This window comes from Eubalaena glacialis, chromosome 3 (assembly GCF_028564815.1).
Source record: "Eubalaena glacialis isolate mEubGla1 chromosome 3, mEubGla1.1.hap2.+ XY, whole genome shotgun sequence".
NCBI lineage: Eukaryota > Metazoa > Chordata > Mammalia > Artiodactyla > Balaenidae > Eubalaena > Eubalaena glacialis.
The window spans coordinates 167,023,136-167,036,206 of record NC_083718.1 but is presented as its reverse complement, the minus strand read 5'-3'; the positions used below and the strand labels follow the sequence as shown (position 1 = coordinate 167,036,206).

Genomic DNA, 13,071 nt, shown 5'->3' with positions numbered 1-13,071 from the left:
TTGCCGTTTTCAGTTAACATGATTTTTTGAGATTGTCCCATATCAGTACATAGAGTTTCTTGATTCTTTTTTTAATAACTGCGTAAGATTTAATTGTATGGATGTACCATAATATATTGGAGCAGTCCCTACTGACAAACATTTTCTTTCCAGTCTCTTACTATTGCAAATAATGCTGCATTTAATAACCTTGTACATAGGTCATGTTGCACATTAGTGAGTTGTTGTGAGATAAAATTTTAAACTGAAGTTATTAGGTCAGAAGATTTGTACATTTTTATTTTTCATAGATATTGGCAAATTGCTTTCTATAAGGATTGTATCATTTTATACTCCCACCAACAATGTGTGAGAGTTCCTATTTCCTCGAATCTTTATAAAGTATTAACAAACATTTTGATCTTTGCCAGTCTGTTAGTTGAATAATGATATGTTAATCTCCGTGGAGATTAAATCTCAATAGAATTTTTTATTTTCACTTAAGAATAAGGTTGCATATCTGCTTGAGCCATTTGTATTTCCTTTTCTGTGAAATCTCATATATTAAACATTAAAACTCTAAATATTGCTGTGGTTTTGGTTGACTTAGCTGGATGACACAATAGGAATTCCTAATCTACTTTATGAAAATATGACTATTTTTCAAATAATTCTGAAAGAAAGAACTCTTTCTATCGTAACACTTTAGAAAAGTTTAGATAACAAGGGAAATGTGTTCCTCAAAGATTTGAAAGAATTTAGTGGTAGATATATCTGAGGCTGCTTTTCTTTTATAACTTGTAATTTTTCTAGAAAGAACATCTATTTCATTGAGTCCTTCTTTCAAATGAATTCGCTTAGAGTTGTAGAAAGTATTCTCTTAATTTCTTCTATATACCTATACTTGCTTTCTTCATTGATCTTCTATACACATTTTCCTTCTTGATTAGGCCAAAACTAGTGATTTATTTTATTTAGTTGTTTTCCATACACATTCTTAGGTTTATTTATCAATCCTACTCTTCTTTTTAATTATGGTTGATTTTTAACATATAAAAATAAAAGAACATAACAATTAACATTTAGTCCTATTAAATCCTAACATTTTGCCATGCTCCAGATTTTTATTTCAGAAATAAAATATTATAGATTGGGTTAAAGCTCCCTTGCAAATCTTTTCCTGATAATATTTCTGTTTTTCCCCAGAGGCAGTGATTATTTGGTGTGCATCATTCCATGCATATATAATTTTATACTTAATACATAGCCTTGTTGCACATGATTGTAAACTTTATATAAAACTTTAAGTTGCATTGTGCTTATCTTTCTGCAATTTGCTTTCTTTCACTCAGTGTTGTTTGAGATTTATATGTGGATTTCTAGCTCATTTATTCTAGTTGCTGAATACCATTCCATTATATGAGTATACAGGTTCATGCTTTATTTATTTATTTATTTATTTTGTGTGTGTGCTGAAATTTTTTTTTTTAACATCTTTATTGGAGTATAATTGCGTTACAATGGTGTGTTTCTTTTGTATAACAAAGTAAATCAGCTATACATATACATATATCCCCATATCTCCTCCCTCTTGCGTCTCCTTCCCACCCTCTCTATCCCACCCCTCTAGGGTGGACATCCTTTATTTAAATGGATATTTTATATGTCTGATTTTGCGTTTTTATAATACTCCAGTGATCTTTTTTTTTATGTGGTATGCACATTCAACAAATATTTATTGAGCAAGTACAATATACCAGATGCTATTCTAGCTGCTGGAGATCCAGCAGAGAATAAAATAAGGCCTTGACTCCAATGAAACTTGGCTTTCTAATGTGGAAATCCAAGAAAGATATTAGAAGAGGTTGCTTACCAACTCTTCATGTAGATAAATAGATGATAATACAGAAAAGTATTTGTATGCTTCATAGGATAAAAGATGAGGCTTTGAGAGCTGTGGCTACCTGAGGCTTTACCCTACTGGCCCACAGGTTGGGAAGGTCTGTTCTAAGTTACTTACTTAGAGGTGGACTTGATGGGCCAAGGCTATGTGCATCTTCCACTTTAATTAGACTTCTCGGTTATACCGTTTTTCTACTCCCACCCACAATATCTGTGTCTGTTGTTCCACATGCTTGCCAACATTTAATATTGTCATTTTACTCTTTTTTAAAAATTCATTGATTTCTACTTTAATAGAGGGCAGTTAATCTTTAGTATTCAATGCTTATTTGCATACATTTTCATTCTTTTCTGTCTGGTAATGAAAGTGCTTAACACTATGAACTTTCCTCAGAATTGACATTTGCCTACCATGTGTTCTTCTCATTTTCATTATTTTCTAGCTATTTGCATTTGTGATTTCTATCTTACTGTGGAAGCAAGAGTTAATTTCAAGAGGTTGGGTGTTTTTTTTCCCTTTTTTTTTTTTTTTACTTTTTTAATAGTCTACTATAAAGCCAGTAAAATAAGAGCTAGACCTGAAAAAGAAAAAAATGAGAACTACAGTAATTAAAACAGCTTTCCTGGGAATTCCCTGGTGGTCCAGTGGTTAGCATTCAGCGCTTCCACTGCTGGGGGCCTGGGTTCAATCCCTGGTCAGGGAACTAAGATCCTGCAAGTGTGGCCGGAAAAAAAAAAAAAGCTTTCTTTGTTGAATACCTACTATGTAACCTAGTACTTTTCTCAGTGCTTTATGTTATTTCACTTCTCACAACCTATTATTTTATGGAAGAAACTAAGACACAGAGGTTAAAGGTCACATAATTAGTAAACAGTGAATCTAGGATTTGTACCCAGGCAGTGTGACTCCAAAGCTCATGCTTCTAATCACTGTGCTCTACTACCTTTTATATAAACTGTTATCACAGATATTCCTAAATAAAAAATTAACTACCAGAAGTACATTGAAGAATAGAAGATGACAGAAATAGCAGTGTATTTTTTTGATCTCCCAAATCCCTTCATAAAAGCAAAAACCCATGCATGGCATCTATAGCAAGTCTTGGTGACAAGGTATCCCCGCAATCCCAAAATAAAATTAGTGACAAACTCAAAAGCAACTGTAAAACCTGAGTAGTGCCATTTATCTGTATGGAAGGTCATGGATGAAAATCAGTGGGACGTCTGATGGCCTTGAGAATAGATCTCCCAAATCAACAGGTTTCCACTGGAAAGCATGGCCGGCCAATTTGAAAACTGCAGCCAAAAAGTGAAGGTTCCTGGAGATGCCAATTTGCAGGTGAGTTTAAGGGGACTGTGCTAAATTCCAAATTTGTTGGAGTAGTCTAGGTCCTTATGAGCTCTTGAAACTAACAAATGTAAGCTTCATTCCAAAACAAAACCCTTTCAAGGAGAAACTGCTGGCTGTATACACCAAATTCTGCAGGACAGGGGCGATAGGGTCAAAGGAAAGAATGTATAGTGTGAAGTGAGGGAGAGAAGCAAAGGAAGCAGATCTCAGAACTAGGTCATTTATTTTAGTCACTTTGTGAAAATAATAGTATTTCGTGAACCTTGAAGACGGAAAAGTTAATTCTGTCTCCTCAAAAGTACAGGTAAATATTTCACTTAAAACTTAGCAACAGAAAAGAATTGTGAAATATGATACAAAATTATAAGAATATGGAACAGAGTAAATCCTTACAAAAACCTGTTTCAAACCAAGCTAAAAGAAATGATAAAAGCTATAAAAGAACTATAAACAAGAATTAGAAAAACTCAGATGAGTGGATAAAAGAAAGGTTTAAAAAGATAAATGACAAGAATTCAGGAAAGCATTAGAAGTTAAAAGAAAAGTCACCGTAAAAGTGAAAACTAATCTAGAAGGAACTCAAAAGTGAATAAACACAATTGATAATCCCTAAGAGAAATAGAGGGTGGAAATGGGAAGAAGGAAAATGTTTTAAATCAAGAGAAGAGTGATATCACATACTGAAAACCTGATATCCATATAGAGTCTGCGAAGAAATCCAAAGCAATGGAAAAGAGCAAATACTAAAAACTATGTGCCAGTTATGCTATTATCTATGCACCCACCCCTCTATACTTTGTGGTGATGAAGCTGGAATGCTGCACATTTCTGCTTTAGCTGGATTTATGTTAGCCTCTGCCAATAGGGGTCACTAGAGGGAGACTGCAAGTCTGAAGGAAAGGATTTGTTCCATCCTGTCTACTTTCTGTGAGCTTTATGTCTGCTTGTGGTTCTTGTGAGCATTATGCCAGCAATGCTGTTTTCATCCAGCACTCCCTTCCCTAGCAGCAGCTGAATCTGGTTGCGGTTTCTATTACACTTGCAGAAGTCCTATTGTCATGCCTCCTCCTGTCAGACACCCGGAGCCCCTCTTCAGGGATCTAGGTCTTAGGCCCAAACTCAGAGACCAGCACCAGCATCATCCCTCCTCAGAGGTGTAACTTCCAGCTCCATGAGACCCCTCTAAATTTAAATTCCTATCTCCTTTCTTTGTTCTCTCATCTCAGGATATTAGCTGCTACCTCCATGACATCTTGATGTTCTCTTTATCCTTTCAGTAGCTTAGTTAACTTTATACTTAATATGTTTTTACATTCTCTCTGTTCAGATAAGTAGTATGGCTTCTGCTTCCTGACTGAACGCTGGCCGATACACTGAATTCAAGAGAACTTGCCTGAAATTAGAAAGACTTTATGTATTGAAAAGACACACTGTGCACCTAGGAACACTGACCCAGAATGGTTAGTACTGAGTAATGGCCTAAAAAAAGAATGAAAAAAATTTATAAAGGGTTTTTTGAAGAAAAAGTCCTTTGAGAGTCCATGCCAAAAAAAAAAGCACGTATAGGGAAGGTAAATCCAATTATTTTCACACTTTTCCATAATGACACTCTATGCCAAAAGACAATGAAGTAATATGAACTTACTCAGGATTTTATATCCAACCAAATGGACTTTCAAGCATAAAAGTCACAGGCTATCATCAATATGCAAATTCATGGAACATTGTTTCCATGACCCCTACCTGAGGAATGTATTAGAATAAGGTTCAGGTAACCAGATTGACTGAGAGGCATTGACATAAAGCATGGTAAAGTTTTGCAAGTATTAAATGAATAAAATTAAAATATTACCTTGTTTAATTAATGCATCTAGGCAGTGATCATCAGTGGCTGCTAACATCACTAATACAGCCAGACACTGTGTACTTCCTAATGGACATATTCACCAGCTGAGATATGCATCCTTCTCAGAGGTCTGAATTTCAGTTCAATGGGACTATTCTTCCAGGCTTCTAAGTATTAATAATTCCAACTTCTCTTTTTTCTCCCAGTCCTAGCAGCTTCCTACAGTTGCTGCTGCTGTAATACCTTAGTGCTCTAGCCTTTCTAGTTCTGTAGTTCAAATAACATGTGGCTCCAGTCTCCTTACTGGACTTTGACTGATATAGCACTACCTATGAAGTAATCTTCCCAAATAATTTGATCTTGAATCTTATCAAGATCCTAGATCTAGCTGCTTGTTTACTGGAAATACAGGGGGTCAGAGGAACATATTAAACATCAATGGGATTAACCAGCAAAATCCAAATCCTAGGAGACTGCACAGGATAAACAAAAAACTTTAACAAAAACTTACAAGGAAAAAATAAGATGGCAGAGCATCCTATAGATTAAAGGAGAAGTAGGAGTCATGTCAGTGAATTGCAGTGTGTAAACCATGTTTAGATCTTTAAGCAACTGTGAACAATGGATATTTGTAATGACATTGTGGTTATGTGTTTTTTAAAAGTCACTTAGGGACTTCCCTCGTGGTGCAGTGGTTAAGAATCTGCCTGCCGATGCAGGGGACACAGGTTCGAGCCCTGGTCCGGGAAGATCCCACATGCCACGGAGCAACTAAGCCCACGCGCCACAACTAATGAGCCTGCGTTCTAGAGCCTGCGTGCCACAGCTACTGAAGTCCGCGTGCCTAGAGCCCATGCTCTGCACCAAAGAGAAACCACTGCAATGAGAAGCCCACACACCGCAACGAAGAGTAGCCCCCTCGCCACAACTAGAGAAAGCCCGGGTGCAGCAATGAAGACCCAACGCAGCCAATAAATAAATAAAAAATCACTTTTAGACAAAAATACTTCAGGCATTAGTGGATGAAATTACATGAAATTTGGGGCTTCAAGATAATAACTGGAGAGGGGGAGTACGTGAGGGTCAGGATGAAACAAGATTGGCCATGATTTCATAGTTGTTGAATCTAGGTGATAGGTACATAGGGATTCATTGTATTGTTACTCAGCTTTTTTTTTGGCTGCAGTGGGTCTTCATTGCTGCGCACGGGCTTTCTCTAATTGTGGTGAGCGGGGGCTACTCTTCATTGCGGTGAGCGGGCTTCTCCTTGCAGTGGCTTCTTTTGTTACGGAGCATGGGGTTTTGGTGCACGGGCTTCAGTAGTTGTGGCTCACGGGCTCTAGAGCACAGGCTCAGTAGTTGTGGCGCACAGGCTTAGTTGCTCCGCGGTACTTGGGATCTTCCCGGACCAAGGCTCGAACCCGTGTCCCCTGCATTGGCAGGCGGATTCTTAACCACTGCACCACCAGGGAAGTCCCTGTTACTCAGCTTTTACATGTGAAGTTTTCTATTATAAAAATTTTTTTAAATGATGAACTATTACCCGTTGCAGTTCATGTCAAGAATGTAAAGGTGTTTCAATATTAGGAAATTTATTTATGAAATGCAACAAAATATATGAAATTAAGAAAATGATATCAGTATATACAATAAAAGCATTGATAAAGCTTTAACTTTTGTGCCTGATTTTTAAAACCTTGATAAAATTAGAATAAAAGGTTTTTTCTGTTAACAATAAAATGTTGGTAATATGTTTATTAATGTGTATGTATAGACCTAGCCAATAGTATGTATAACATCATGCTTAAAGGTGAAATATTAGGAGCACTACCACAAAAGTGTCAGAAACAAGCCATAGATACTATCAACCATCTTACATAACACTTTTAAATTAAGATATTTTTAGATAATTGTAGGTTTACATAACGTAGCAAGAAATAATACAGAAAGATCTCATATATCGTTCACCCAGTTTCCCCCTATGGCAACATCTTGCATAACTATAATACAGTATCACGACAGGAATTTAAACATTGATACAATCCACTGATCTTATTCAGATTCACCAGTTTTACATGTACTCATGTGTACTTGTATTTACTTTTATGCAGTTTTATCATGTATGGATTTATGTAATCACCACTATAGTCAAGATACAAAACAATTCCATCAACACAGTGATCCCTTGTGATACTTTTATAAGTACACCAACCTTCCTCTCTCCCTTCTATCCTTAACCATTGGCAACTACTAATCTATACTCCATCTCTATAATTTTGTCTTTTCAAGAATGAATGGAATCATACAGCATATAGTCTTTTGGGACTGCTTTTTTCACTCAGCATAATACCCTTAAAATCTACCCAACTTGTTAACGTGTCTCACTAGTCCACTCCTGTTTGTCCCTGAGTAATGTTATTGATGTACTTGTTTAACAGTTCACGCTTTGAAGGACATTTGGATTGTTTCCAGTTTTAGGCTATTACAAATAAAGCTGCTATGAACATTTGTATACATGATTTTTGTGTAAACATAAATTTTCATTTTTCTAGTCTAAATGCCCAAGAGTACCATTGCTGGATTGAATGGTAATTACATGTTTAGTTTTCTATAAAACAAAAAAACAAAAAAACCTGCCAAACTATTTTCCATAGTGGCTGTACCATTTTACATTCCACCAGCAATGTATGAGCGATCCAGATTCTCTGCATCCCTTGCAACATTTGATGTTGTCACTACTTTTTATTTTAGCCATTTTGATAGGTGTGTAGTTATATCCCACTGGAGATTAGATAGATAGATAGATAGATATAGATATATATACCCCCATTAATTTGCATTTCTCTTAAGGTAATGATGTTGGGAATATTTCCATGTGGTTATTTGCCATCCTCTTTGGTGGAGGAGTTGGCCTCAGCTAGAAATATGGACAGTTCATCCATTATAACAGAAGAAAAGGAATATGTAGGTACAGGGACTTCCCTGGTGGTCCAGTGGGTAAGACTCTGCACTCCTAATGCAGGGGGCTGGGGTTCGATCCCTGGTCAGGGAACTGGATCCCACATGCATGCCGCAACTAAGAGTCCTCATGCTGCAACTATGAGCCCAGATGCCACAACTAAAGATCCTGCATGCCGCAATGAAGATCCCGCATGATGCAACTGAGACCCAGCACAGCCAAAATAAATAAGTAAATAATTTTTTTTCAAAAAAGGAATATGTAGGTACAGATGTAGGTAGGTGGGGAGATATGACTGTAGAAGCTTGTGAAAGTTCTGAGTGTTTCTGTTTTCTCAATGAGAAAAGGTCATCTTCTGAAAATGAAGATGAAAGAAGAGGCATTGGAGCTTTGAAGAAAGAGGATATGGCATGAAACAGAATTTAATAAATTAAAGCTGAAAATCATGTGATTGCTGGGCAGCAAAAAGGGATCCCTAGAGATCAGTAAGCAGACTTTAAAGACAGTCAATGTATATGGATTAGACAGAATTGGATTTTATCATGATTTTGATTTTTGCCAGATGAGTTCAATTAAGCAAAAGTAAGGCAGAGGAGTTAGAATGTATGCAATGCCAAATTAAACTTATCAGTATTAAGTATCTACCATTTTATTGAGTGCTTACCATCTACTAGGAACATTAAAAAGTAGCAAAGTATTGAAAGTAAACTTATCTCATCCATTCTTATATCTAGGAAATGGTGTTAACTCTTCATTCTGCTCCCTCTTTAGGCAGGCCAAATCTTCTAGGGAGATGGCAAGGGCAATAAGCACGCTGAAAAATGTTTCTAGATTACTACAATCCCAGGCCAGCTCACATGGGACAGTGGTAGAGTGAGCCTCCCTTGAGCCTCCTTGCCCCTTTTCTTTAGTTCAAGGTTTTCTTCATGCAGTGATATCTACAAAATAGCAAACAGTCAAAACAAGGTGGGTATACAATTACGTGCTTTATTAATTACAATGACATTACTTGAGTCCTCAGGAGAAGCAGCACAGCTCCAGTACCCTGAAAGTTCTCCAACACGCATGTTTAAATTTATATATGCATACAAAACCAAAAGCCCTCTCTTCTTGTTCTCTTGTTTGACTCCACCTGAGTTTCCACCAGTATGTCTCTTGATAGAAGTCTATACCAGCTCCGTGGACTACCCACTTTCATGCCCCAAAGAGACCTTTGCTTTTACACCCATCTTGTTTTATTACCTTTATTAGTATCTGTTCAGTTCTTCCTTAATACTAGTTATAATGTTAGTTGGTTTTCCTCCAAATATGTGGAAGCTATATTTTGCTTTTTAATCAAAAGTATGCCCCCCCAAATATATATATATGTGTGTGTGTGTGTATAATCTATTGCTTCTGTTTCTCTGAAGAACCCTAAGATGTATATACTTATTCCACTAAAGAAAATGAGTCCATAGAAAACCAAAGATAATCTTTTCTTTAGAAAAAAAAAAAACTACTTGAACTCATATAAAGCAATGAAATTTAAAATATGACATCTATGTAGGAATGGATAGTTCACTGGGCCAGATATATAAAGAAATCTAGTATATGATGAAGACAGCTGAACTAATGAAGGCAATTTTGATTATCAAGTGACCAAAGCAATTCAAACTAGCTTAAGCAAACAGATTACTTAAGTGAATTGTGAAGTTGAATTCAGGTAGAACTGGAAGCCATGCAAATGATGTCACCACAGCTCTTTCTTTTTATCATTAAGCTTTGCTCTTCTATATTGGTTTCATTTTCAAAGAGTTCTCTCTGAGGTAGAAAAAGATGACCAAAGCAAAGCCTGGCCTTTTGCCTTTCTCCATGGTGCCCATTACTTAGCCAATAAGGCTGATAGTCCCAGAGGAATATGAACTCAGGAAAAGATTAGATGCTGAGGAGCATAAACTATTGAAGAAATGCAATAAATTGACTAAACTACAGAACAAGAAGATATAAAGAAATAATCCAGAACAAAAATTTTAAATATACATAATGAATAGCCTCAAAAAGATAAGGGTTAATATTGAAAACATGAAGCAAGAATAAGAGTTATAGAGGGAAACTAAATGCTGGTATAAAAGAATAACTGAAATAAAGAACATATTCCAATAAAAATTTTAAAAAGAAAGAACAGAAAAGATAAGGTGAAGAAAACGAGAATATACGAAAAAAGGAGGGGCTTCCCTGGTGGCGCAGTGGTTGAGAATCTGCCTGCCAATGCAGGGGACACGGGTTCGAGCCCTGGTCTGGGAAGATCCCACATGCTGCGGAGCAACTGGGCCCGTGAGCCACAACTACTGAGCCTGCACGTCTGGAGCCTGTGCTCTGCAACAAGAGAGGCCGCGACAGTGAGAGGCCCGCGCACTGCGATGAAGAGTGGCCCCCGCTTGCAGCAACTAGAGAAAGCCCTCGCACAGAAACTAAGACCCAACACAGCCAAAAATAAATTAATTAAATAAATAAATAAATAAATAAAAATTAAAAAAAAAAAGAAAAGGAGAAAAGAATCTAAACGTTTAACTACAAAAAAATCAACACAAAAGAAGACAGTAATGGGAATTCCCTGGCAGTCCAGTGGTTAAGACTTGGTGCTTTCACTCCGGTGGGCCCAGGTTCAATCCCACAAGCCAGCCATGTGGCGAGGCAGAAAAAAAAAGACAGTAATTCAGGAAATGAGGGATGAAAAAGCTATAAGACATACAGAAAACAAATAACAAAATGACAGAAGTAGGTCCCTCCTTATCAGTAACTACTTTAAATATAAATAGTTTAAACTCTCCAATCAAAAGATGGATTGACAGAATGAATTTTAAAAACTATGATCCAACAAACAAGGACAGCACTACTGTATAATAAAGGAAACTCTACTCAATATCTTGTAATAACCTATAATGGAAGAAAATGTAAAACAAGCATATATACATATATATATATAACTGAATCACTTTGCTGTACACCTGAAACTAACACAGCATTGTAAATCAACTATATTTCAATAAAAAAATTTTTTTAATGATCCAGACTCAGAGATATAGAGAACAGGCATGTGGTTGCCAAGGGGGAGAGGGGTAGGGAAAGGAAGGATTGGGAGCTTGGGATTAACAGATGCAAACTATTATATATAAGATGGATAAACAACAAGGTCCTACCGTATAGTACAGGGAACTATATTCAATATCCTGTGATAAACCATAATGGAAAAGAATATGAAAAAGCGTATATATGTAAAACTGAGTCACTTTGCTGTACAACAGAAATTGACACAACATTGTAAATTGACTATACTTTAATAAAAATTTTAAAAATAATAAAAATAAAAATAAACATGATCCAACTATATGCTGTCTATGAAAGACTCACTTTATTTTATTTTTATTTTTTATTTTTTTTAATTTTTGGTTGTGTTGGGTCTTTGTTGCTGTCCACGGGATTTCTCTGGTTACGGCGAGCGGGGGCCACTCTTCGTTGTGGTGCAAGGGCTTCCGATTGCAGTGGCTTCTCCTGTTGGGAGCACGGGCTCTAGGCGCATGGGCCTCAGTAGCTGTGGCATGTGGGCTCAGTAGTTGTGGTACACGGGCTTAGTTACACCGCGGCATGTGGGATCTTCCTGGGCCAGGGCTCGAACACGTGTCCCCTGCATTGGAAGGCAGATTCTTAACCACTGCGCCACCAGGGAAGCCCAAGACTCACTTTAGATCCAAAGAGACAAAAAGGCTGAAGTGGAAGAATGGAAAGAGATATTCCACAGAAATAGTAACCAAAAGAGAACAAGTGATTATATATTATCAGACAAAATAGACTTTAATTTTTTTTTAAAAGGTTACAAGAGACAAGGACATTATACATTAATAAAAAGGTCAAATATAGGTGACTTCCCTAGCAGTGCAGGGGTTAAGACTCCACACTTCCATTGCAGGGGGCACAGGTTCCATCCCTGGCCAGGGAAATAAGATCCAACATGCTGCACAGCACGGCCAAAAAAAAAAAAAAGGTCAAATATAGCAAGAAGTTAACAATTATAAAAATTATGCATATTATAATAGATTATCAAACTATATGAAGCAAAAAATTGGCAGAATTAAAGGGAGGAGTAGACAGTTCTATAATAATAGTTGGAGAGAGAAACTGGCAGCCCGGAAACCCAGGCATGGAGACATCCTGCCAGGAGAAAGGGGTTCATTATGGCGGATGACCTAAAACAATTCCTGTCTAAAAAATTACCAAGTGTTGAGGGGCTCCATGCTGTTGTTGTGTCAGATAGAGTGCCTGTCATTAAAGTGGCCAATGATAATGCTCCAGAGCATGCTCTGAGACCTGGTTATCTACTTTTGCCCTTGCAACACACCATGGGAGAAAACTCGGACTTTCAAAAAATAAAATTATCATCTGTTACTATTGGGTTGGCCAAAATTTCGTTCAGGTTTTTCCATAACATCTTACAGAAAAATCCGAACTAACTTTTTGGCCAATCCAATGTAACACCTACCAGGCAGCTCAATTCAATCATCTACCTTTGGTGGTGAGTTTCATAGCCAGCAGCAACGCCAATATAGGACTAATTGTCAGGCTAGAAAAAGAACTTGCTCCATTATTTGAAGAACTGAGACAAGTTGTGGAGGTTTCTTAATCTGACAGTGGTTTCAATGTATATCTTATCTTCATTATATCAGACACAATATCAATCCAGCAATCTGTAGACCACAAGAATACTTGTATCCATGTACTCAAGAAAGGGCCCCTTTTTCCACCCTACACTAAAGAAAGAGCCTATAGATAGAATTCATGGACAGATTGATATCTTTTCTTGTGTAGGGTCTTTTCTTATTTAGTGAGATCTGGGGATACCACAGAAGTAGTTCAATCTATCACAGCTCCCAGGGAGTTAGTCCAGTCACCAAATATGTATGAGATTCTATTCAGTGGGTCAGAATCAAAATGATAATTTGGGGACTTCCCTGGCAGTCCAGTGGTTAAGAGTCTGCTCTTCCAATGCAGGGGGTGCAG

The 13,071-nt window shown here is 37.0% G+C and overlaps 1 non-coding gene and 1 pseudogene across 1 annotated transcript; both read left to right on the top strand.

The window, feature by feature from the left end:
* Positions 1-8,057: 8,057 nt before the first annotated feature.
* TRNAR-CCU (transfer RNA arginine (anticodon CCU)) lies at positions 8,058-8,130 on the top strand. The gene has a single exon. It is a non-coding gene; the product is annotated as a tRNA-Arg (tRNA).
* Positions 8,131-12,248: 4,118 nt separating this feature from the next.
* LOC133088754 (ragulator complex protein LAMTOR3-like) lies at positions 12,249-12,694 on the top strand (annotated as a pseudogene).
* The last annotated feature ends 377 nt before the right edge of the window (positions 12,695-13,071 follow it).